The 27,327-nt window shown below is 41.0% G+C and overlaps 1 protein-coding gene across 1 annotated transcript in view; it reads left to right on the plus strand.

The window, feature by feature from the left end:
• The first annotated feature begins 7 nt into the window (after positions 1-7).
• The window catches only part of LOC147870665 (transcription-associated protein 1-like), an 82,108-nt gene continuing 54,788 nt past the window's right edge, over positions 8-27,327 (plus strand). The window contains exon 1 of the mRNA XM_087342216.1: positions 8-5,025. The gene's annotated coding sequence lies outside the window, so the exon portion shown is untranslated. The remainder of the gene's footprint in view (positions 5,026-27,327) is intronic.

Consider the following 27,327-nt stretch of genomic DNA (forward strand, 5'->3'; position numbering starts at 1 on the left):
GAATTAAACGTGTTTCGTATCCCAGAATCTAAATAAAAATATGTCGATGCTAAGAAGTGGGGTTTATATTCTCAACAATAATTCTAACGCTTTTCATCTCTTGATACATCGACATTATTAAAGCGTTTTAGGGAACTGAGAAGAAATTTTATTCCGGTTTCACAAGCCTTAATTATCGACAAATCTCCCTCTCATTATCTCCCTACATCAGCAGATTAAATCCGGGGAATGTTTGCTATTATTGAGTGCAAAGAATTTATGGGTGCAAAACGTGGTCTCTCTCTTTCAGGGAGGAACATAGACTGTGGGGCTCTGAGAACAGAGTGTCGAGGAAGATGTCTGGACCCAAAACGGGAGTGGGACGGATAACAGAGAAAAATGCATGACGAGCTCCTCAGCCGATGTTTTTAGGGCGAGTTGAAAGTTTACAAGGCCTGAAGGGAACACCTCGGCGTAGGTGGGAAGATAACATTAAGACGAATCTTACGAAGATGGGTCTCAATGGAGTGAACTGGATGCAACTGACTCAGGATAGACCCCGGTGGTGGGCTTTTGTGAACACGATGATGTACCCGACAGACATTAAGGTGGCTCATAAATCCTTTGAAAGTGTGACAAAGTTCAAATACTTGGGAACAACAAAAACGATTCAAAATGATGCTCACGACGAAGTTAGGAGGAGACTAAATTCCGGAAATGCTCGCTACATCTCAGTTCAAAATATTTTGTCTTCCCGTCTGATTTCTAAGAACCTGAAGATTAAAATATACAAAACAATAATCTTGCCTGTTGTGTGGTATGGGTGCGAAACATGGTCTCTCACTCAGAGGGAGGAACACAGATTGCAGGTGTTTGAGAATCGGGTGTTTAGGAGGATATTTGGGCCTAGGAGAGAAGATGATGGGGCATGGAGAAAACTGCACAATGACGAGCTTAAAAATCTGTACTCCTCCCCCAATATTGTCAGGGTGATTAAGTCGAGAAGAATGAGATGGTCTGGGCATGTAGCGTGCATGGATGGGACAAGAGGTTTGCACCGGGAAGCCTGAGGGGAAGAGACCTCTGGGGAGACCTAGACGTAGATGGGAGGATAATCTCAGGCGGGATCTATGGGAGATAGGAGTTGAAGGAGACTGGATTTTGTTGGCCCAGGACAGGGTCCGGTGGAGGGCTTTGGTTAGTTCGGTGATGAACCTTCTGGTTCGGTAAGCCATCTAGTTAGTTAATCGGTCAACGACATGACCAGCTTTCTTATTAATTATGATTGTCCCAGTTGGCGCTGCTCGCAACAGTTACCTTCGTTGCAACTAAAGGTACGACATTTTATTTTACATCCATTGTCCTAGCACTGTGCGAGATTATGTCAAGAACTTCTTTACAGTTCGTGTACTGATTAAGTTACAAGTTCACGCTGCAACCTGTAGCAACTAGATATCGTGTCAGTGTTAACTGATTTTCCGTTTATTCATGCAAGTGGAATGGGACATAATGGCCACCCGATATGTAGGACTGTTTGTAGTGGCAGCTTGCTGCAATGGAGTGCGATACTGACCGGGTTAATACGACCCACACAATCGTATGTCCCAGTGACGCATTAAACCACGGAAGACATTGTACACAACCTTGACTTAATCACATTAACGTATAGATGCTTCTGGAGTGTGTGCCCATAAGAATAGCAGTAACTTGGGTGTGCTGTTTGAATGGATTTATCTGAAATGACATATGGGAATACCTCCCCCTACAAGCTTTGATGGGTACCTCATTCAGGCGTAAGCTCCCAGTCTATTTGCGCAAACGCAATTATGACAGAAACAATATCTGCTGTGGAAACCTCAAATCTTACAATATAGTTCTGGTTTGAGGGGGTAAGTAGAGGATTACATGACCTACCAAGCTAAGATGCTAGATGTGGGAATTCCTTTTCGAAATTTTTTGCTCAGAATATAAATTTTGGGCCAAGCTGGTGCGGCATTACTTTTCTCTCTTTAACTCCCTCTGCATTTATGACCTCCTCCCCCCCCCCATCTGGACACATCACATCAACTGGATGCTGTATGGACGTAGAATACCACGCGGCAAACACATACGTACTGTGGCAAAGTCCGTCATAAATAAATATGAATCTGCCTTCAATGTGTGGATAATGGCAACCCATATCAACATGAGTACCATCAGACATACATGAATGTACAAAAGAAATGTATTTAATCTCGATCTTATGTATACATGGGATATACGGATATCCGCACGTAGGAACGTTGAAACTTCGATATCAGCAGACGTGCGTGATTACACCAAACGCACTGATGATAATGTTTGGCATGTATTGCCTTACGTCAGTGGTCCCCAACCTTTTTTTCCTTTCTCTGGACAAATAAGATACGGACACCAAATAATACACAAAACAACACGACGTTTATTGATACAAGAAACCACGCAATCAAAAATACGTAATTTTATAAGTACAATTATTATTACTCAAGTGGGAAGTTAGTGTGATGTTTGGCACTGCATTTCAGCGGCCAGTTTTACAAATTTGGGAGAGTAGGATGATGTTGCTGCTCGCAATCGTCAAGATGGGCATTAGTACGTAGAGAACTGTGCTTTGATTTTATAATGTTCATGGTTGAACGGCATTTATTATTCAGTATAACCTCTTTCCTTATCAACGCGGGCACCGCGTTGGGGACCACTGTTGTACATTATTTCGCCCTCACATCTTCATCAGTTATCAGAGTGATTATTCTCTTGTAACATTGATGTCACTGTTACGTCAAGGTCATGACAAAGTCAAGACAAGTTCGCCCCAATAGTTTGCCAGATAGAGGTCTTTAAAATTCTCAAGGTCATACGTATTTATGCCAAACGGCAAATACCTGATTGACCATACTCATGTCAAAATGAGGTCACGTATAGGTCAAGGAAGCCACGACAAATTCGGCCCAATAGTTTCGTAGATACTGGTCTTAAAAAATCTCAAGGTTATATCTTCTCACCAATATTTCTGCTAGCCAGCCACCCTAGGGCCACACCCTTTACCCCAGGGCCACTACCCCAGTCGCACCCCTTCCCAGGGCTATCCCCTTCTTTGGGCCAACCCTCATGATCACCCCTACCCAAGATCGCCCCCCCGGGACCATCCCCTCAGGATCCCTGCAGCATCACCATATCCCAGGAACCACAGGATCCCCTAGGACCCCAGGATTCCCTGGACACTGCCCTCTAGGATCACGGCAGGATCCCCGAAGACAATCACCTCTAGGATCCCCTATAACCCCCTCCAGGATTCCTCGGATTTACCAGGACTCCCCATGACCATCCTAGTATTCCCCACAGATTTCCTAGGATCCCCACCAAGAATTCCCTACCCAGATCTAGCAAAATCTGCCACCAAACATTTCCAACAGAATTTCCCACGATCGCAACCCATGATTCCCAGGATATTCCCCTGGATTCACCACATAATATTACCCACGATCCTGCAGGATTCCTCACCAAAAATCCCCATATTATCCCACATAGGATCCACAACCAGAATTCAAAACGCGCCCTAACCCCCGCGCTCTAACCCCCGCGCCCTAACCCCCGCGCCCTAACCACCCCGCGCCCTAACCACCCCGCGCCCCACGAAGGGAGGTGGAGGCCCAGGCCGTTTCTTGAGCGAGCAGAGGCGCGGACCTGGCTCCGGACAATGGCCCGGGCGCCGGGTTCCAACGAACCGCCCGAGTCGGACGAGTCCAACTCGTTGGCTTTGCGCTCGCACGCTACAGGAAACAGGACCTCGTGGGCGAGGCAAGTCGTCCAACTCTTTCGACTAACCGACCTGGCAACAGATCTTGTCTAGGGGCTGAGGCTCACCCTCCGTCCCGCGATTTGGTTTCATTCGATTAAATCATTGAGTTTTCGCTGCTCGTAGTATTTGCGCTTCGAGTGTTTTATTACTGGACGTATAATTTTATCTGCCCCTTATTCATCTCTGCCGACACGCGGTGGATGAGTTTTTCATCTTTGCCTTTCCCAGCATGCTCCGCGAAACTTGTTTTCTCCGAACAAGTTGAGTTTTTCCCGGTTGTCTGTCTCCTGCTTCGGTACAGCGCGGATGTACGCAGTCTTTACGTAAGTTGGGGCTTCAGTCGGCCATTTTGATATTACGTCTCAGCTTGTGTTTGGTTTAATTCTCGATTTATTCGACAGCCAAAGAGTTGTTGAAGCTTTCGTGGTGGTAGTACGAGGCTCTAGATAACGACCCTGACTTATATGCATTTGTGTCTGGCGTGATATAAGATCGTCTATATATTTTTCTCTAGGACTGTGACAACGCACATGCGAGAGTACATGTGTCCTGTTGTGTGTCCTCGGGTGCTACGTCCTGTACAACGAGAGCCTACTTAAGTCATTCAAGGTGAGTTGCATGAAATATTCCGTCCTCTGAAGTAGAGAGTTCTTAAAGTACGTTGAGGATAAAACGTGACTTGGCCTAGGTCGCACAAGACAAGATGGCTGAAATGACTTTGCAACACTGAACTAAGTATTCTGAGATATTATTTTATTTTACGTTTTGATTGTTCTGTGATTCTGCCCACGCATTCCGTCTCCTTCTAGGTCAGTGGTAACAACCACGTGACACTCGTTCAAGACTTGAGGTTCACGGAGCGGTGAGGATGACGGCCGCTTACATCGTGAGGTCGCTAACACGACAACCCGAAAATTATATTACAGCAGCAGCGAACTAAGGACTCCGCTGAGTACAATGAGAAATTGTCAGATAATGCCCACTGATCGAGTTTCAGAGCGTACGTACAGAAGCGACGTAATTATAAATTCTTGTCATTATGTCTGCTTTGAGGTGATTGGCGGAGCCCTCTTCACATTCACGGTGATTATGATATCATCATTCTTCATCGCCGTCGTGAACCTCTGAACCAGAAGATTTTTCCACGTCTCGCTCCTGGACGCTGCTCTGTGACGTCGTCTGGCTCGAGACGTCTGAAACGATGAGGCACCAGTGAGCGATGGACTCGGGTGAGTACGGTGATGTATTATTTCGAGGTTGATTAAAAATTATAATGACTTTCGTAGATAGTGTTCTGTGGGAAATTAAAAATTAGTATGTCTCGACGGTAATGTAGTGTCTGAGTAAAGCCTGGTCTACGTGGATGGGGTTTCGCGAAGGTACCGATATCGCCAAAATCAAAGAATGTTTGAAACCCCCTACGTACGGTAAGGAATCGAGTTCTTTTATGAGTTTGAAACAGAAAGGAAAAGTTACAGATCATTTGAGAATTGTTGATGGGAAAGATTGGAAAAGGAGAAAATACAGACAAATGGACACGCACACTTGCGGTATGAGACCAGTTTCTTGCGTCTGTCTTGTTGTAAACATTTACGGCAGTCATCGTGTAGCTGACAGTCGTTTAACTGGTCAAAGCCTTTCTCTTCGTGTACAGACACAGAAATTTTAAAAACTGACTGGTCGTCCTTACTTCATTTCTGTTGGATAAATTTCGTAAGGAAATGCTGTTGGTGTTAGGTGGACCGAGTATTGCGTACGGAGTCTGTATTGATTTGGATTAGCCGTCTGCCATGGACGCGACTGAGTAGGCGTTCTTTACGCGGTGATGGAATTAGACAGAGATGCTAGAATGTAGTGCTGTATAGAGCAGAGGTTCCCAAAATATGGAGAAACATTTTCAACATCCTTTGCTTGATTGAGGCAGTCATCAGAACGAAGTATCGTTCTGCGTTGTATCCCGAAGGATGGTGATGGGATACAGGAGCGTAGACCAAGAGGAAGTGCGTTGATATTCAAGTCCACTTGTAGCAACACAGTAGAGATATATATTGAATTAAAGCTGCACCAGTTTACAGTATCTCGAGTCAGAAAGCTATGAAGGCGTAATTTATAACAGTTATAATTACTCTTCGCTAATAAAAATTGCAGTTTTGTGGACTTTCAGTTTATTCTGTGTAAAGTAATATAAAATATCGTCAAATTGAGTACCTGATGTATTTTCCTAATCAATGAAATTCCTCTGTTATGGAAACTGAAGTGTTACAACTAAAAGGAAACCGAAATTTGAGTCTATCGTGAGTCACTGCAGTCTGATTCACATCTCTAGATACTCTTTATACAAAAACACAGTTTAATATTAAGTCTCACCGCTACTAAATCTTCCGAAATAATTCATTCCCTTCCTAAGAGGATTCATAAATTAACTTTTTGTGTGCTCTTTGAAATGAAAAAATAAGCATCATTAACCCCATGAAGCCGTAGGTCGTCTGAATTATATTTAAGAATTCAGTCCGTACCGCGAAGAGAAAACACTCTTCAACATTACGAAGATCAACTGGTTAACGCTGTTTAAGGAAATGATCGCTGTTTATTCCGAGAATCATAAAAAAAAAAAGAGAGAGAGAGAAGAGAGAAAGTGGGGGGAGTAGCGATAGGCACTACTGCAATAAATGGGGGAGGGGTATAAAGTTGGTTGTGGGCTACGAAGGTTCCCAGGCAGTGCCCGCTCGTCCTTCTGGTATGAATAAGTTTAGTGAGGACAAGGGATTTAGGAGACAGGATGGGGTAAGAAATAGGGTAGGGGGGAGTTGATTCGGGTCTTTGCGTTAATTTTGAATTTTGATATTGGCCTTGGGGGTGGCGTTAGGAATAATTTACGTTAATTTTGGGGGGGGGGGCTACTATAGAGCGGAATTTTGATATTACTCTGAGAGGGCTGCATGGGAGGCATGCAGAGCAACGTGGAGTTTGGGTACCAACTCAGCATTTGCTCTAGTACCGAGGAAAACCACGGAAAACCTTGGTCGAGTTGGCCGGTCGCAGGACCTTCCGGATGCGTGCTGCTGACTTCTAGCCAGCAGTCCGGCATTTAAAATCGCGAGCCCTAACGGTAGCCTCTGTCCGTGCGCTTCCTTTATTAAAAACTGATACATTTTTTTTTTTCTTTTCATTTTTACAAAGATATGTTTTGGATAAGAAACGACCAACTTGGCTCGTTGCTTATCCAATTACAAAAGTTTCAATCCATATTCCATAAATCATTTTTCCATTTTCTTGCCGTGGTCGTCTTGTGTTTGTTGGTTCGCGGTCGGTCCAGCGTAGGGGAGTGGTCGATGTGACCGCCTATGGACTGGACCCTCCGGGGTACCTATAACGGGCTGGTGGTGCACTGTAGTGGGGGCTACAAAAGAAAAGCCGAGGTTTAGCTGCGTTTATGCAGGAGGTGAAGGAATTTTAAGGTGTGCTGTTGGGCTAATGTTACAGAACAATGTACTACAGAGGCAATCCTCTGACCGTTTATTGAGCAAAAGGATTGGAGGATTTCGCGGGTTGGGTCACTTCGCAAGAAGGGCTCGGGGGCGGAGGTATTTGTCAATGCTGGGATCGTACTGTCCTAGCTCTTGAATTTGACTGTTGTAGCTGATGGCCGATTTCAAGTATAGCCTATTCGCTAATCCTTTAATGTAATTCTTGATCAACGGCATTCCGGTCTGTTCGTGTAGGGTACTGATTGGAGTAACCCTTGGCAATTTGGTTATTATTCTGAGGACTTTGTTCTGAAATGTCTGAAGTTTTTGTAAATGAGTGTTAGCAGCGTAGCCCCAGGCGGGGGAGGCATATGTCAGTATGGACCGGAGGAGTGATTTATAGATCATTAACGATAAATTAACATCCATTCTGGAGGATTTATTGAGTAAAGGAAATAGTTGCCTCAGTCTGAAGTTAGCTGTACGGAGAATGGATGATATGTGGGCCTTGTACGTCAATTTGGAATCTAGAGTGACACCCAGATATTTGGTTTCGGAGGTAAAAGCTATGGTTTTATTAAAAAATTTTACGGTGGGAACATTGCAGCGATAGTCGCGTAAACGTTTTGAAAACACGGTTGTGGTGCACTTGTCAATGTTGATCTGAATTCTCCATCTCCGAAACCAGGGTTCCAGAAGGCCTATTGCTCTATTTAATTTCGTTATCGCTATGTCTAATTTTCCTGAGCGAGCACTGATATTTGTGTCATCTGCATAGATTGAGATGGACACGTTGGAGTCATTCTCAATGGATGGGATGTCATTTATGTAGATGTTAAAAAGTGTTGGCCCGAGTAGGCTACCCTGGGGAACGCCGGCCCTGATGGGGCGGCAGCTTGAGTGAGAGCTCCCATGTGAAACAGAAAATGAACGGTTCTGGAGGTAACTGTGAATTACGTGGATTAGGTGAGGCGGAATTTTGACTTTAATGAGTTTTGCTATTAGCCCCGTGATCCAAACTTTATCAAATGCTCGTTCTATGTCCAGGAACAATGCCACTGTGGCTTTCTTATTGTTAAATCCGTGAGTGATTCTCTCTATATTTCTTAATAGTGTGTGCGTTGTGGAATGTCCACGTTTAAAACCATACTGGTCATTTCTGATAATGTGGAGCTCCTTAAGTTGAAAATTAAGTCTTTTTAAGATGATTTTCTCAAAAACTTTGCCTAGGGAATTTAATAAACTTATTGGCCTATAATTTAACGGGGAGGAATGGTCCTTTTTTGGTTTTGGGAGCATGATAACTTTAGCGTTTTTCCACTGGGTAGGAAAATAATTTGAAGCTAATGACTTGTTAAATATTTTTGCAATAAATCTGAAAACAGGCCGTGGCAGGTGTTTTAGTACTATGTTCTGAATCCCATCAGGGCCAGGAGCCTTGCGGGGTTTAAGGTGGCGGATAATCCATTCGACCTCGCAATGGTTTGTAAGCCTTACGGAGGCCTGCGGAGGTTGCATCAGGAAGTCGGTAACTACCTGCTCTGTGCTAACGGTGAAGTTGGTGTCTACGTTTGGGTTCGTTTGGAATATTTCTTCTAAAGTATCAGCAAAAATATTCACTTTGTCTTGGTTGGTAATTGCAACGTTGCCATTGTGTTTCAGGGGTGGGATTTTTGTGTCCGTGTTTGTGAGGCTTTTTGTTATCCTCCACGTGTCTTTAGTGTTGGTAGTGTCGAGGCCTTGGAGTGTTTGCTGCCAGGTGTTCGAAATTTGATCTTTAATGGCCGAGTCAATTTTGTGTTTCAAGGCGTTGATGAGGGGACGAAGCCTTATGTCGTGGGTTCTTTGCCACTGATTTCTCAGTTTGTTTCTTTCTTGGATGAGAAGTCGAGTGGCTGCTGCAATTTGCATTGACCTGAAAGTTCTCCGTCTGAGCGGAATAGAGTGGTGCGTGGCCTTATTCAGAACGTCTGTAAGGTGGTCAACAGCTGTATCAATCTCACTGTTACAGCAGTTCCCGTCTACGCACTGTGTGTTTAGGTTTTCAGAAATGTAATTTTGAAAAAGATTCCAATTGGCTTCGCTGTAGACGAATGTATGTTTTAATTCGTCTGGTTCTAGTGGACCACGTATTCTAAGAAGAACTGGGTTGTGGTCGGATGTCGAAAGACTGCCTTGTGTGCGTATTGAGTGGCTGGAAAGCACGTTACTGATTATGGCAAAATCAAGTATATCGGCTTCACCAGGATTACAATCTGGAAAGCGTGTGGGGTGGGATGGAGCCGAGATTACGTAATTACTTTTATAGTAATGTGTGAGAAGTGTCTGTCCCGCTGCATTGTTCTGCCGAGCGTTCCAGGTTAAATGCTTGGCGTTGAAATCGCCTGCTAGAATTACTTTGTTTCCGGTTTCCAAAAGATGGTCCAGGTCACTCTCTATAATTCTGCCCGGGGGGTTGTAAATAGAGATTAGTACTATTGTTTCCCTATTGATGTTAACTTGGATAGCTGTCGCTTCCATGTGTTGGAGGGGGGGAAGGGGAATTTCCGAATGCTTGAAGCCCTGGCGAATTAGAATGGCCGTTCCGCCACCCCTCTGATTTAGCCTGTCAGACCGGAATGTCGTGTAGTTTGGGCACTTAAATTTTGTTGCAGATTGTAAATGAGTTTCATTAATTAGAGCTATGGGGATGTTATTGGTTTCCAAATAATCTAATAGTTCTGATTTTTTAATCTTGACGCCTCTGGCGTTCCAGAACAGGATGTCAGTGTGGCTGAGGGACCTACCCATGATTAGGAAGACCGAGGAGGGTGGCTAGGAAGTTATTAAAGATTATTGGGAGGGCGCTCTCATAAGGGTGCTGCATGAATTGTAAAAGCATTCCTGAGATGGAAGATAGAAGGTAATGGAAAGAGAAGTTCGGATTGAAAGTCCGAACAATTTCGACAAATTCTCTTGTCTGCTGCTGGGTGTGAGGATTTCCGAGTCTCAGACCCGCGGGAGGGTGTGGGTATTGTTGGGTGCGTTCATGAGATGTGTGTGTCTCTCTCTGGCTCGTGTGTTCTTCTTTTCCCTGCCTGAGTGGTTCTGTGTTGTTCCCCTTAGTTACTTTGGTCTTGGGGCCTGAGGGCCTAGATTTTGGGCCGAGAGATGATTCGGCAGGTGTGACGTCCTGCGCTACTACAGAGAGAGCGGGAGAGACTGGTCTGTCCGGAACCGGCGAAGATCTGCCTGTTACAGAATTCGGAGGCTTGCTCGCTGCAGCCTGTGTTGATGTGTTGGACCGGACGCAGCAGGGACAGTTAGCACTGTGGGCAAGCCGGGCGTGTTGTTGTATGATGTGCGGCTGTGGAAAATGATAGGAAGAATAAAGGTCCCGTGGTTGATGGAAGTTGTAGTTGTAGGGATGTGGTGGAGGCTGTGTTAGTTGTGAGCTGACGAAGTTCAGTGGCCTGCTCCAGGCATTTGCAGCACCCATAGGGGGGAAGTCACGGAACGTTTTGGGGGGCGGTCGCTGGGGTTGAGCTGAGACCCGCGCTCCAGCAATTCTTTTTGAATTTTCCTGCGGAGGTCTGCTCTTCGTCTCCCTCTCCATGAGGTCACGGAAGAAGGGACACCCTCTGTACTTGGAGCCGTGCTCCCCGATCTTGCACAGGGCGCAGGTCGGCACGAAGTTTGGGAGGAATCTATTTTCACATTGCCACGAGCAATGTTCCTCCGCGCAGTGGGCACAGGCCGGAGGGGCCTGACAGTTTGCCGCCACGTGGTAAAACTGTTGGCACCGTGCGCACTGAGGCGGCACGGTTCGCCCCTTATAAGGTTCGACAGAAATTTTTATAAAACAGAGATGGGACAGCTGAGAGATCTTTTGACTCTGGGGAACGTTGTCCAGTTCGACTATATGCATTGGCAGAGGGGTTTTATCTCTCCAAGCGGTCATTGGGATAACGGTTTGAACTGCCAGTCCCAGTGCGATCAGTTCGTTTTGGATGGTTTTTGGGGGGGGTGGTTGGCGGAATGCCTTTTATGACCACTTTGAAGGGCTTGGAGTCGTTCGATCTGAGTAAATTGAACGGCACCTTGTTGTCTTTCAAGAAGGTTTGAAGGTTCAGATAGTCCTTGTATGTGGACGTTTGACAAGCGATTCCGGACTTTATTCTGTGAGAAGTGAAGCCCAGCGGCTGGAATTTTGTATGGAAGTCCTTGTTGAGTCGGGTCATGTCACCTTCATAGTGGTGGTGAATGATTACCGGTGGGATTTTTGCTCTCGGGGCGTTTAAGTAGTGGTTATTGGCGGGTCCTGTCTTCCCAGATTCACGGGTCTCAGGGGTGGGAGAGGAAGGTAACTCAGCGTTAATTGCTTCGTCAGTTATTGCGGGCTTTGGAGGTGCTCTTTTCAATTTCTTTTTGGAGGTAATGACAGTGAAGTCATCTCCCTCCACAATTTCCTCCGGATTCAACCGTTCAGAGGACGCTGTAGCAGAGTCTGTTGCTTTCTGCGCACTGACCTTATCAATTTTAGTCCCGCCTTGGGAACAGTGGACCTCCGCCTCTACGATTAAAGTTTTAGTGCCAGAAGGGCCTGCTACTGGCGAGGTTGCCGTTGCCCTAGCTCCTTCTTGACCCTGTGGCCAAATTGACGTCATTTCGGTGTCCGAAAGGTCTGACGACGAATTTTCGAAGTCAGTAGTTGACGGCGACCGAGGTGTGCGTTTTGCCTGTTTTTTCAGTTTCATGTCTTTGTCTTTATCCGTTTTAGTAGTCAGTTTTGTTTTGGTTCGTCGGCCTGAGGGGCCGGAGACGTCTAGCATTCTCTTTACTCCCTGCGGGTTAAGTCTCACCACCTTGGGTTTCACCATCCTGACTCACGCGGTGTACTCACCAACACCCACGCCTGCCAGGAGGTGGAAGCCCCTAACGCTTTCCTCTGCACTTAGCTTTGGTATGCCGGTTTGGAGGGCACCAGCCCGCCAGACCTTGCTTCTGCGTTGTCCCTTTGCTTATGCTGTCACCGTTAGGTTTCGGTAATCGCGGGTGGGCACGGCGTAAGCTGGCGTCCTATTCTTCTCCGCTGCTCGATGTTCCCTCGAAGGACCAAGTCAGAGTGCCTGGCCGGGCTTTACAGTCCTCACTACCTGAAGACCGCCGCACGACTGGGAGAATCATAGTTCGTCTGAATTATATTTAAGAATTCAGTCCGTACCGCGAAGAAAACACAACTCTTCACCATTACGAAGATCAACTGATTAACGCTGTTTAAGGAAATTATCGCTGTTTATTCCGAGAATCATAGTTCGTCTGAATTATATTTAAGAATTCAGTCCGTACCGCGAAGAAAACACAACTCTTCACCATTACGAAGATCAACTGGATAACGCTGTTTAAGGAAATGATCGCTGTTTATTCCGAGAATCATAGTTCGTCTGAATTATATTTAAGAATTCAGTCCGTACCGCGAAGAAAACACAACTCTTCACCATTACGAAGATCAACTGATTAACGCTGTTTAAGGAAATTATCGCTGTTTATTCCGAGAATCATAGTTCGTCTGAATTATATTTAAGAATTCAGTCCGTACCGCGAAGAAAACACAACTCTTCACCATTACGAAGATCAACTGGTTAACGCTGTTTAAGGAAATGATCGCTGTTTATTCCGAGAATCATAGTTCGTCTGAATTATATTTAAGAATTCAGTCCGTACCGCGAAGAAAACACAACTCTTCACCATTACGAAGATCAACTGATTAACGCTGTTTAAGGAAATGATCGCTGTTTATTCCGAGAATCATAGTTCGTCTGAATTATATTTAAGAATTCAGTCCGTACCGCGAAGAAAACACAACTCTTCACCATTACGAAGATCAACTGATTAACGCTGTTTAAGGAAATGATCGCTGTTTATTCCGAGAATCATAGTTCGTCTGAATTATATTTAAGAATTCAGTCCGTACCGCGAAGAAAACACAACTCTTCACCATTACGAAGATCAACTGATTAACGCTGTTTAAGGAAATGATCGCTGTTTATTCCGAGAATCATAGTTCGTCTGAATTATATTTAAGAATTCAGTCCGTACCGCGAAGAAAACACAACTCTTCACCATTACGAAGATCAACTGATTAACGCTGTTTAAGGAAATGATCGCTGTTTATTCCGAGAATCATAGTTCGTCTAAATAGCATTTAAGAATCCAGTCCGTACCGCGAAGAAAACACAACTCTTCAGCATTACGAAGATCAACTGGTTAACGCTGTTTAAGGAAATGATCGCTGTTTATTCCGAGAATCGTAGTTCGTCTGAATAATATTTAAGAATTCAGTCCGTACCGCGAAGAAAACACAACTCTTCAGCATTACGAAGATCAACTGGTTAACGCTGTTTAAGGAAATGATCGCTGTTTATAGTGAGAATCATAGAAAATCCATAAATATAAAAGGCATCATAATTAAAGCACTTGGTACGTACGTTGAAGTAAACTTTCAGAATTGAACTAATTGGTATTTAGCATTTTCTGTTGAAGGCTTAATGTACCGGTTACATAACTTTTTCTTTATCAGTATTACTTCCCCCCACTCGCTTGTAAATAATCTTCTTGAATCTCTTTCCCTAAGTGTTTTCAAGTTCGGATTGTCTTACAGAGTGAGAAACGAAGTATTACGCCTGTCTAAATCATCAAGAAATATTATAGAACTGTTAACTCAGTTGAAGCATCTCTCTCTCTGTCTCTCTGTCTGTCTGTGTTTTTAATAAGTTCCGAAGATTAGGATAGGTTGACACTCAGGTTACAGTAAATTGGTTCATCGATTCTCGACAGATTCTGACGAATTTAGGACCGCGTTCAGGTGTGTGTTGCTCTAAAATCCAGTCGTTCCTCAGCTCAAATATTTGTTGCGCCATTGAACAATGTCTCGAGAATAATAGCAAAACTTGAAGAAGGTCTGTTTGCAGCACATCCTTACATTGAAATTCAGTGTAGGTAGCACCCGTTAATACTTGATTTAACGGTGGTAATTAATCTTGTTAATGGTCCCGAAGAACTCTATTCCTAGAACACAAAGTTAGGTTGATACTGACCGACAGAAATCGAATAATCCCAACCGTAGTTTAATGGCGACTATTCCAATGGGACCAGCCGATTTTTCCAAGACAGAATCAGTACTGACTGTCTTCTGATTGGTCCTCGATGCAATTCGAAAGTATTGATTTCTTTCCATTGAGTTCGTCACAGAGGGCTCGTCTTATCTTTGGTTCCGTATTTTTCCGATAGACTGCGTCATTGTGTTTGAACGTCGTGTCCTCGAGTAAATGTGAGGCAATATTTTCGATATATTTTGTAGAAGTTTGACATAGGACACCAATATGTTACCACAAGTTTGACGTGCGCCACGAATTACGCGCCCACCAAACATTGCAATTGATGTACCAGAGATTTATATTCAGTTTCTTTGTGAGGCGATTTATATTAATAAATGACGTACTATCATTCACGTATGTTTATTCCGATTCTTTCGTTACATGATACTTATTTATAGTGAGTTAGATTGGGTCATCGTTAAGCATGAATCTGCTACGTATTTGCGTCAACATCTACCCTGCATCAATTTTGGAAGAAATATTTCTTGTGGAAACATTATGTAATTTTAGACGTGTTATGATGTATTACACGAATATAAGCACTAATTGTGTTATATGGGGATTGTGTGAACGCTTAATATCGTTATTGATAAGTGGTCGTGGCCGACTTTGCGCATCCTCCACCTCACGACTTTGATGCCTTCGTGCGAATTTCTAAAAATCGATAAGACATAATAGAGTATGAATATCATTAACTTACCTGTGGCATTACGTCCATACAAAATTTCAATAATTTCTGAGCATCCATTCGCTTTTTCCAAAATTCGTGCGCAGGAAACCATTTTGCACTGATGCAGATTACCCCGTTTTGGTTGGTTTGGGTTGGGTTAGGTTAGGTTAGGTTAGTGGGGCACCTGCGCAGACGTTGTTGCGCAGTGCAGTCATATGACTTCCGCATGTGAGGGCACCTTGAGCTCGTTTTGGTTAATTGTATATTATTAAACACTCAAAAATTCGATTCCGTCACTTTAAAAAGTATATTATATTCTGGGCTTGACTTTCATACCTGATTTAATTTTTTTAAAAGGATATTTTATTGGACACATACTTTCAGTAATTCCATGTACACCAATTACTTATCACTTAAATATGATGTTATTGAATATTTCATTGTGGAAGTATATATGTTGTCACACGAAGAATAATTTATTAAAATATTTATTTAATTTTATATTACACTACATGTAATTACTACAGTGCCCCCAGTCATCGTTATAAAGAATAAATGTTCTCAAATTACATAGGTCCAGCTTCTGCAGATACGCGATGTCTGTATATAATTTACGTGTTACTAACTCGTACAACAGTCTTTACTGAGCACACATGGCATGAAAATGTCCATTCACTGAAGTCGCATGTCTCAATGTGGCGAACCGCACATATTCTTGCATGTTATGTTGGATTGTTGTTTCAATTGTTTCTATTCTAACACGTTACCGAGAAGACATCCTTACACAGATTCAGTGTAGGTGGCACCCGTTAATACGTGATTGAACGGTGGTAATTAATCTTGTTAATGGTCCCGAAGAACTCTATTCCTAGAACACAAATTTGCTTTGATACTGACCGACCGGTATCAAATATTCCCAACCGTAGATTAATCTCGACTATTCCAATGGGACCAGCAGACTGTTCCAAGACAGAATCAGTACTGACTGTCTTCTGATTGGTCCTCGATGCCATTCGAAAGTATTGATTTCTTTCCATTGAGGTCATCACAGATGTCTCGTCTTATCTTTGGTTCCGTATTTTTCCGATAGACTTCGTCATTGTGTTTGTACGTCGTGTCCTCGAGTTAATGTGAGGCAATATTTTCGATATATTTTGTAGAAATTTGACATAGGACACCAATATGTTACCACAAGTTTGACGTGCGCCACGAGTTCCGCGCCCACCAAACATTGCAATTGATGTACCAGAGATTTATATTCAGTTTCTTTGTGAGGCTATTTATATTAATAAATGACGTACTATCTTTCACGTATGTTTTTTCCGATTCTTTCGTTACATGATACTTAGTTATAGTGTGTTAGATTGGGTCATCGTTAAGCATGAATTTGCTACGTATCTGCGTCAACATCTACACTGCATCAATTTTGGAAGAAATATTTCTTGTGGAAACATTATGTAATTTTAGTCGTGTTATGACGTCTTACACGCATATAAGCACTAATTGTGTTATATGGGGATTGTGTGAGCGCTTAATATCCTTATTGATAAGAGGTCGTGGCCGACCTTGCTCATCCTCCACCTCACGAATTTGATGCCTTCGTGCGAATTTCTAAAAACGATAAGACATAATAGAGTATGAATATCATTAACTTACCTGTGGCATGACGTCCATACAAAATGTCAATAATTTCTGAGCATCCATTCAGTTTTTCCAAAATTCGTGCGCAGGAAACCATTTTGCACTGATGCAGATTACCCCGTTTTGGTTGGTTTGGGTTGGGTTAGGTTAGGTTAGGTTAGTGGGGCACCTGCGCAGACGTTGTTGCGCAGTGCAGTCGTATGACTTGCGCATGTGAGGGCACCTTGAGCTCGTTATGGTTAATTGTATATTATTAAACACTCAAAAATTCGATTCCGTCACTTTAAGAAGTATATTATATTCTGGGCTTTACTTTCATACCTGATTTAATTTTTTTACAAGGATATTTTATTGGACACATACTTTCAGTATTTGCAAATACACCAATCACTTATCACTTAAATATGATGCTATTGAATATTTCATTGTGGAAGTATATATGGTGTTACACGCAGAATAATTTATTAAATTATTTATTTAATTTTATATTACACTACATGTAATTACTACAGTGACCCTAGTCATCGTTATAAAGAATAAATGTTCTCAAAATACATAGGTCCAGCTTCAGAAGATACATGATGTCTGTATATGATTTACGTGTTACTAACTCGTAGAAACGTCTTTACTGAGCACACATGGCATGGAAATGTCCATTCACTGAAGTCTTATGTCTCAATGTGGCAAACCGCACATATTCTTGCCTGTTATGTTGGATTGTTGTTTCAATTGTTTCTAATCTCACACGTCACCGAGAAGACATCCTTACACTGAGTTTCAGTGTAGGTAGCACCCGTTAATAGTTGATTGAACGATGGTAATTAATCTTGTTAATGGTCCCGAAGAACTCTATTCCTAGAACACAAAGTTACGTTGATACTGACCGACCGGTATCAAATAATCTGAACCGTAGTTTAATGGCAACAATTAAAATGGACCAGCCGACTGTTCCAAGACAGAATCAGTACTGACTGTCTTCTGATTGGTCCTCGATGCAATTCGAAAGTATTGATTTCTTTCCATTTAGGTCGTCACAGATGGCACGTCTAATCTTTGGTTCTGTATTTTTCCGATAGACTGCGTCCTTGTGTTTGTACGTCGTGTCCTCGAGTAAATGTGATGCAATATATTCGATATATTTTGTAGAAGTTTGACATAGGACACCAATATGTTACCACAAGTTTGACTTGCGCCACGATTTCCGCGCCCACCAAACATTGCAATTGATGTACCATAAATTTATATTCTGTTTCTTTGTGAGGCGACTTATACTAATAAATGACGTAATATCATTCACGTATGTTTATTCCGATTCTTTCGTTACATGATACTACTTATAGTGAGTTAGATTGGGTCATCGTTACGCATGAATCTGCTACGTATTTGCGTCAAAATCTACACTGCATCAATTTTGGAAGAAATATTTCTTTTGGAAATATTATGTAATTTTAGACGTGTTATGATGTATTACACGCATATAAGCACTAATTGTGTTATATGGGGATTGTGTGAGCGCTTATTATCTTTATTGATTAGTGGTCGTGGCCGACTTTGCGCATCTTCCACCTCACGACTTTGATGCCTTCGTGCGAATTTCTAAAAGGCGATAAGACATAAGAGAGTATGAATATCATTAACTTACCTGTGGCATGACGTCCATACAAAATTTCAATAATTTCTGAGCAACCATTCGCTTTTTCAAAATTCGTGCGCAGGAAACCATTTTGCACTGATGCGTATTACCCCGTTTTGGTTGGTTTGGGTTAGGTTAGGTTAGGTTAGGTTAGTGGGGCACCTGCGCAGACGTTGTTGCGCAGTGCAGTCGTATGACTTGCGCATGTGAGGGCACCTTAAGATCGTTATGGTTTATTGTATATTATTAAACACCCAAAAATTCGATTTCGTCACTTTAAAAACTGTATTATATTCTGGGCTTCTCTTTGATACCTGATTTAATTGTTTTACAAAGATATTTTATTGGACACATACTTTCAGTATTTGCAAGTACACCAATCACTTATCACTTAAATATGATGTAATTGAATATTTCATTGTGGAAGTATATATGTTGTCACACGAAGAATAATTTATTAAAATATGTTTTTAATTTTATATTACACTACATGTAATTACTACAGTGACCCCAGTCATCGTTATAAAGAATAAATGTTCTCAAATTACATAGGTCCAGCTTCTGCAGATACGCGATGTCTGTATATGATTTACGTGTTACTAACTCGTACAAACGTCTTTACTGAGCACACATGGCATGAAAATGTCCATTCACCGAAGTCGTATGTCTCAATGTGGCGAACCGCACATATTCTTGCACTTTATGTTGGATTGTTGTTTCAATTGTTTCTATTCTCACACGTCACCGAGAAGACATCCTTACACTGAGATTCAGTGTAGGTAGCAACCGTTAATACTTGAATGAACGGTGGTAATTAATCTTGTTATTGGTCCCGAAGAACTCTATTCCTAGAACACAAAGTTACGTTGATACTGACCGACCGGTATCAAATAATTCCAACCGCAGTTTAACGGCGACTAGTCAAATGGAACCAGCCGACTGTTCCAAGACAGAATCAGTACTGTCTGCCTTCTGATTGGTCCTCGATGCCATTCGAAAGTATTGATTTCTTTCCATTTAGGTCGTCACAGGTGGAACGTCTTAGCTTTGGTTCCGTATTTTTCCGATAGACTGCGTCTTTTTGTTTGTACGTCGAGTCCTCGAGTAAATGTGAGGCAATATTTTCGATATATTTTGTAGACATTTGACATAGGACACCAATATGTTACCACAAGTTTGACGTGCGCCAAGAATTCCGCGCCCACCAAATATTGCAATTGATGTACCAGAGATTTATATTCAGTTTCTTTGTGAGGCAATTTATATTAATAAATGACGTACTATCATTCACGTATGTTTATTCCGATTTTTTCGTTACATGATACTTATTTATAGTGAATTAGATTGGGTCATCGTTACGCATGAATCTGCTTCGTATTTGCGTCAACATCTACACAGCATCAATTTTGGAAGAAATATTTCTTGTGGAAATATTATGTAATTTTAGACGTGTTTATTTATTAAAATATTTATTTAATTTTATATTACACTACATGTAATTACTACAGTGACCCCAGTCATCGTTATAAAGAATAAATATTTTCAAATTACATAGGTCAAGCTTCTGCAGTTACGCGATGTCTGTATATGATTTACGTGTTACTAACTCCTACAAACGACTTTACTGAGCACACATGGCATGGAAATGTCTTTTCACTGAAGTCGTATATCTCAATGTGGCGAACCGCTCATATTCTTGCGTGTTATGTTGGATTGTTGTTTCAATTGTTTCTAATCTCACACGTCACCGAGAAGACATCCTTACAGTGATATTCAGTGCAAGTAGCACCCGTTAATACTTGATTGAACGATGGTAATTAATCTTGTTAATGGTCCCGAAGAACTCTATTCCTAGAACACAAATTTACGTTGATACTGACCGACCGGTATCAAATAATCCCAACCGTAGTTTAATGGCGACTATTCCAATGGACCAGCCGACTGTTCCAAGACAGAATCAGTACTGACTGTCTTTTGATTGGTCCTCGATGCAATTCGAAAGTATTGATTTCTTTCCATTTAGGTCGTCACAGTTGGCACGTCTAATCTTTGGTTCCGTATTTTTCCGATAGACTGCGTATTTGTGTTTGCACGTCGTGTTTTCGAGTAAATGTGAGGCAATATTTTCGATATATTTTGTAGAAGCTTGACATAGGACACCAATATTTTACCACAAGTTTGACGTGCGCCACGAATTCCGCGCCCACCAAACATTGCAATTGATGTACCAGAGATTTATATTCAGTTTCTTTGTGAGGCAATTTATATTAATAAATGACGTACTATCATTCACTATGTTTATTCCGATTCTTTCGTTACATGATACTTATCTATAATGAGTTAGCTTGGGTCATCGTTACGCATGAATCTGCTACGTATTTGCGTCAACATCTACACTGCATCAATTTTGGAAGAAATATTTCTTGTGGAAACAATGTAATTTTAGACGATTTATGATGAATTACACGCATATAAGCACTAATTGTGTTATATAGGTACTTTGTGAGCGCTTAATATCGTTATTGATAAGTGGTCGTGGCCGACATTGCGCATCCTCTACCTCACGACTTTGATGCCTTCGTGCGAATTTCTAAAAAGCGATAAGACATAATAGAGTATGAATATCATTAACTTACCTGTGGCATGACGTCCATACAAAATTTCAATAATTTCTGAGCATCCATTCGCTTTTTCCAAAATTCGTGCGCAGGAAACCATTTTGCACTGATGCAGATTACCCCGTTTTGGTTGGTTTGGGTTAGGTTTGGTTAGGTTAGGTTAGGTTAGTGGGGATCCTGCGCAGATGTTGTTGCGCAGTGCAGTCGTATGACTTGCGCATGTGAGAGCACCTTGAGCTCGTTATGGTTAATTGTATATTATTAAACACTCGAAAATTCGATTCCGTCACTTTAAAAAGTATATTATATTCTGGGCTTCACTTTCATACCTGATTTAATATTTTTACAAGGATATTTTATTGGACACATACTTTTAGTAATTGCAAGTACACCAATCACTTATCACTTAAATATGATGTTATTGAATATTTCATTGTGGAAGTATATATGTTGTTACACGAAGAATAGTTTCTTAAAATATTTATTTAATTTTATATTACACTACATGTAATTACTACAGTGACCCCAGTCATCGTTATAAAGAATAAATATTTTCAAATTACATAGGTCCAGCTTCTAAAGTTACGCGATGTCTGTATATAATTTACGTGTTACTAACTCGTACAAACCTCTTTACTGAGCACACATGGCATGGAAATGTCCTTTCACCGAAGTCGTATGTCTCAATGTGGCGAACCGCACATATTCTTGCACTTTATGTTGGATTGTTGTTTCAATAGTTTCTATTCTCACACGTCACCGAGAAGACATCCTTACACTGAGATTCAGTGTAGGTAGCACCCGTTAATACTTGATTGAACGGTGGTAATTAATCTTGTTAATGGTCCCGAAGAACTCTATTCCTAGAACACAAAGTTGCTTTTAATACTGACCGACCGGTATCAAATAATCCCAACCGTAGTTTAATGGCGACTATTCCAATGGGACCAGCCGACTGTTTCTAGAGAGAATCAGTAATGACTGTCTTCTGATTGGTCCTCGATGCCATTCGAAAGTATTGATTTCTTTCCATTTAGGTCGTCAAAGGTGGAACGTCTTATCTTTGGTTCCGTATTTTTCCGATAGACAGCGTCTTTGTGTTTGTACTTCGTGTCCTCGAGTAAATGTAAGGCAATATTTTCGATATATTTTGTAGACATTTGACATAGGACACCAATATGTTAAAACAAGTTTGACGTGCGCCACGAATTCCGCGCCCACCAAACATTGCAATTGATGTACCAGAGATTTATATTCAGTTTCTTTTTGAGGCAATTTATATTAATAAATGACGTACTATCATTCACTATGTTTATTCCGATTCTTTCGTTACATGATACTTATTTATAGTGAGTTAGATTGGGTCATAGTTACGCATGAATCTGCTTCGTATTTGCGTCAACATCTACATAGCATCAATTTTGGAAGAAATATTTCTTGTGGAAACATTATGTAATTTTAGACGTGTTATGACATTTTACATTCATATAAGCACTAATTGTGTTATATGGCGATTGTGTGAGCGCTTAATATCGTTATTGATAAGTGGTCGTGGCCGACTTTGCGCATCCTCCACCTAACGACTTTGATGCCTTCGTGCGAATTTCTAAAAAGCGATAAGACATAATAGAGTATGAATATCATTAACTTACCTGTGGCATGACGTCCATACAAAATTTCAATAATTTCTGAGCATCCATTCGGTTTCTCCAAAATTCGTGCACAGGAAACCATTTTGCACTGATGCAGATTACCCCGTTTTGGTTGGTTTGGGTTGGGTTAGGTTAGGTTAGTGGGGCACCTGCGCAGACGTTGTTGCGCAGTGCAGTCGTATGACTTGCGCATGTGAGGGCACCTTGAGCTCGTTATGGTTTATTGTATATTATTAAACACTCAAAAATTCGATTCCGTTACTTTAAAAAGTATATTATATTCTGGGCTTCACTTTCATACCTGATTTAATTATTTTACAATGATATTTTATTGGACACATACTTTCAGTAATTGCAAGTACACCAATCACTTATCACTTAAATATGATGTTATTGAATATTTCATTGTGGAAGTATATATGTTGTCACACGAAGAATAATTTATTAAAATATTTTTTTAATTTTATATTACACTACATGTAATTACTACAGTGACCCCAGCCATCGTTATAAAGAATAAATGTTCTCAAATTACATAGGTGCAGCTTCTGCAGATACGCGATGTCTGTATATGATTTCCGTGTTACTAACTCGTACAAACGTCTTTACTGAGCACACATGGCATGAAAATGTCCATTCTCTGAAGTCGTATGTCTCAATGTGGCGAACCGCACATATTCTTGCGTGTTATGTTGGATTGTTGTTTCAATTTTTTCTAATCTCACACGTCACCGAGAAGACATCCTTACACTGAGATTCAGTGTAGGTAGCACCCGTTAATACTTGATTGAACGATGGAAATTAATCTTGTTAATGGTCCCGAAGAACTCTATTCCTAGAACACAAAGTTACGTTGATACTGACCGACCGGTATCAAATAATCCCAACCGTAGTTTAATGGCGACTATTCCAATGGACCAGCCGACTGTTCCAAGACAGAATCAGTACTGACTGTCTTTTGATTGGTCCTCGATGCAATTCGAAATTATTGATTTCTTTTCATTTAGGTCGTCACAGTTGGCACGTCTAATCTTTGGTTCCGTATTTTTCCGATAGACTGCGTCTTTGTGTTTGTACGTCGTGTTCTCGAGTAAATGTGAGGCAATATTTTCGATATATTTTGTAGAAGTTTGACATAGGACACCAATATTTTACCACAAGTTTGACGTGCGCCACGAATTCCGCGCCCACCAAACATTGCAATTGATGTACCAGAGATTTATATTCAGTTTCTTTGTGAGGCAATTTATATTAATAAATGACGTACTATCATTCACTATGTTTATTCCGATTCTTTCGTTACATGATACTTATTTATAGTGAGTTAGCTTGGGCCATCGTTACGCATGAATCTGCTACGTATTTGCGTCAACATGTACACTGCTTCAAATTTGGAAGAAATATTTCTTGTGGAAACAATGTATTTTTAGACGATTTATGATGTATTAAACGCATATAAGCACTAATTGTGTTATATAGGTACTTTGTGAGCGCTTAATATCGTTATTGATAAGTGGTCGTGGCCGACATTGCGCATCCTCCACCTCACGACTTTGATGCCTTCGTGCGAATTTCTAAAAAGCGATAAGACATAATAGAGTATGAATATCATTAACTTACCTGTGGCATGACGTCCATACAAAATTTCAATAATTTTTGAGCATCCATTCGCTTTTTCTAAAATTCGTGCGCAGGAAACCATTTGGCACTGATGTAGATTACCCCGTTTTGGTTGGTTTAGGTTAGGTTAGGTTAGTGGGGCACCTGCGCAGACGTTGTTGCGCAGTGCAGTCTTATGACTTGCGCATGTGAGGGCACCTTGAGCTCGTTATGGTTTATTGTATATTATTAAACACATTCAAAAATTCGATTCCGTCACTTTAAAAATTATAATATATTCTGGGCTTCATTTTCATACCTGATTTAATTTTTTTACAAAGATATTTTATTAGACACATACTTTCAGTAATTGCAAGTACACCAATCACTTATCACTTAAATATGATGTTATTGAAATTTTCATTGTGGAAGTATATATGTTGTCACACGACGAATGATTTATTAAAATATTTTTTAATTTTATATTACACTACATGTAATTACTACAGTGACCCCAGTCATCGTTAAAAAGAATATATGTTCTCAAAATACATAGGTCCAGCTTCAGAAGATACGCGATGTCTGTATATGATTTACGTGTTACTAACTCGTTCAAACGTCTTTACTGAGCACACATGGCATGGAAATGTCCATTCACTGAAGTCGTATGTCTCAATGTGGCGAACCGCACATATTATTGCGTTTTATGTTGGATTGTTGTTTCAATTGTTTCTAATCTCACACGTCACCGAGAAGACATCCTTACACTGAGATTCAGTGTAGGTAGCACTCGTTAATACTTGATTGTACGATGGTAATTAATCTTGTTAATGGTCCCGAAGAACTCTATTCGTAGAACACAAATTTACGTTGATACTGACCGACCGGTATCAAATAATCCGAACCGTAGTTTAATGGCGACTATTCCAATGGGACCAGCTGACTGTTCGAAGACAGATTCAGTACTGACTGTCTTCTGATTGGTCCTCGATGAAATTCGTAAGTATTGATTTCTTTCCATTTAGGTCGTCACAGTTGGCACGTCTTATCTTTGGTTCCGTATTTTTCCGATAGACTGCGTCTTTGTGTTTGTACGTCGAGTCCTCGAGTAAATGTGAGGCAATATTTTCGATATATTTTGTAGAAGTTTGACATAGGACACCAATATGTTACCACAAGTTTGACGTGCGCCACGAATTCCGCGCCCACCAAACATTGCAATTGATGTACCAGAGATTTAAATTCAGTTTCTTTGTGAGGCGATATATATTAATAAATGACGTACTATCATTCACGTATGTTTATTCCATTTCTTTCGTTACATGATACTTATTTATAGTGAGTTAAATTGTGTCATCGTTACGCATGAATCTGCTACGTATTTGCGTCAACATCTACACTGCATCAATTTTGGAAGAAATATTTCTTGTGGAAACATTATGTAATTTTAGACTTGTTATGACGTATTACACGCATATAAGCACTAATTGTGTTATATGGGGATTGTGTGATCGCTTAATATCGTTATTGATAAGTGGTCGTGGCCGACTTTGCGCATCCTCCACCTCACGACTTTGATGCCTTCGTGCGAATTTCTAAAAAGCGATAAGACATAATAGAGTATGAATATAATTAACTTACCTGTGGCATGACGTACATACAAAACTTGAATTAGTTCTGAGCTTCCATTCGCTTTTTCCAAAATTCGTGCGCAGGAAACCATTTTGCACTGATGCAGATTACACCGTTTTGGTTGGTTTGGGTTAGGTTAGGTTAGGTTAGGTTAGGTTAGGTTAGTGGGGCACCTGCGCAGACGTTGTTGCGCAGTGCAGTCGTACGAATTGCGCTGGTGAGGGCACCTTGAGCTCGTTATGGTTTATTGTATATTATTAAACACTCAAAAATTCGATTCCGTCACTTTAAGAAGTATATTATATTCTGGGTTCACTTTCATACCTGATTTAATTTTTTTACAAAGATATTTCATTGGACACATACTTTCAGTAATTACAAGTACACCAATCACTTATCACTTAAATATGATGTTATTGAATATTTCATTGTGGAAGTATACATGTTGTCACACGAAGAATAATTTATTAAAATATTTTTTAATTTTATATTACACTACATGTAATTACTACAGTGACCCCAGTCATCGTTTTAAAGAATAAATTGTCTCAAATTACATAGGTCCAGCTTCTGCAGATACGCGATGTCTGTATATGATTTACGTGTTACTAACTCCTACAAACGTCTTTACTGAGCACACATGGCATGGAAATGTCTTTTCACTGAAGTCGTATGTCTCAATGTGGCGAAACGCACGTTTTCTTGCATGTTATGTTGGATTGATGTTTCACTTGTTTCTATTCTAACAAGTCACCGATAAGACATCCTTACATTGAGATTCATTATAGGTAGCACCCGTTAATACGTGATTGAACGGTGGTGATTAATCTTGTTAATGGTCCCGAAGAACTCTTTTCCTAGAACACAAATTTACGTTGATACTGACCGACCGGTATCAAATAATCCGAACCGTAATTTAGTGGCGACTATTCCAATGGGACCAGCCGACTATTCCAAGACAGAATTATAACTGACTGTCTTCTGATTGTTCCTCGATGCAATTCGAAAGTATTGATTTCTTTCCATTTAGGTCGTCACAGATGGCACGTCTTATCTTTGGTTCCGTATTTTTCCGATAGACTGCGTCATTGTGTTTGTACGTCGTGTCCTCGAGTAAATGTGAGGCAATATTTTCGATATATTTTGTAGAAGTTTGACTTAGGACACCAATATGTTACCACAAGTTTGACGTGCGCCACGAATTCCGCGCCCACCAAACATTGCAATTGATGTACCAGAAATGTATATTCTGTTTCTTTTTGAGGCGATTTATATTAATAAATGACGTAATATCATTCACGTATGTTTATTCCGATTCTTTCGTTACATGATACTTATTTATAGTGAGTTAGATTGGGTCATCGTTACGCATGAATCTGCTACGTATTTGCGTCAACATCTACACTGCATCAATTTTGGAAGAAATATTTCTTGTGGAAACATTATGTAATTTTAGACGTGCTATGATGTATTACACGAATAT

The sequence above is a fragment of the Zootermopsis nevadensis genome, unplaced genomic scaffold (assembly GCF_977971745.1).
Source record: "Zootermopsis nevadensis isolate Lab colony 2312 unplaced genomic scaffold, Znev_1.0 Znev_ptg000227l, whole genome shotgun sequence".
Taxonomy (NCBI): Eukaryota; Metazoa; Arthropoda; class Insecta; order Blattodea; family Termopsidae; genus Zootermopsis; species Zootermopsis nevadensis.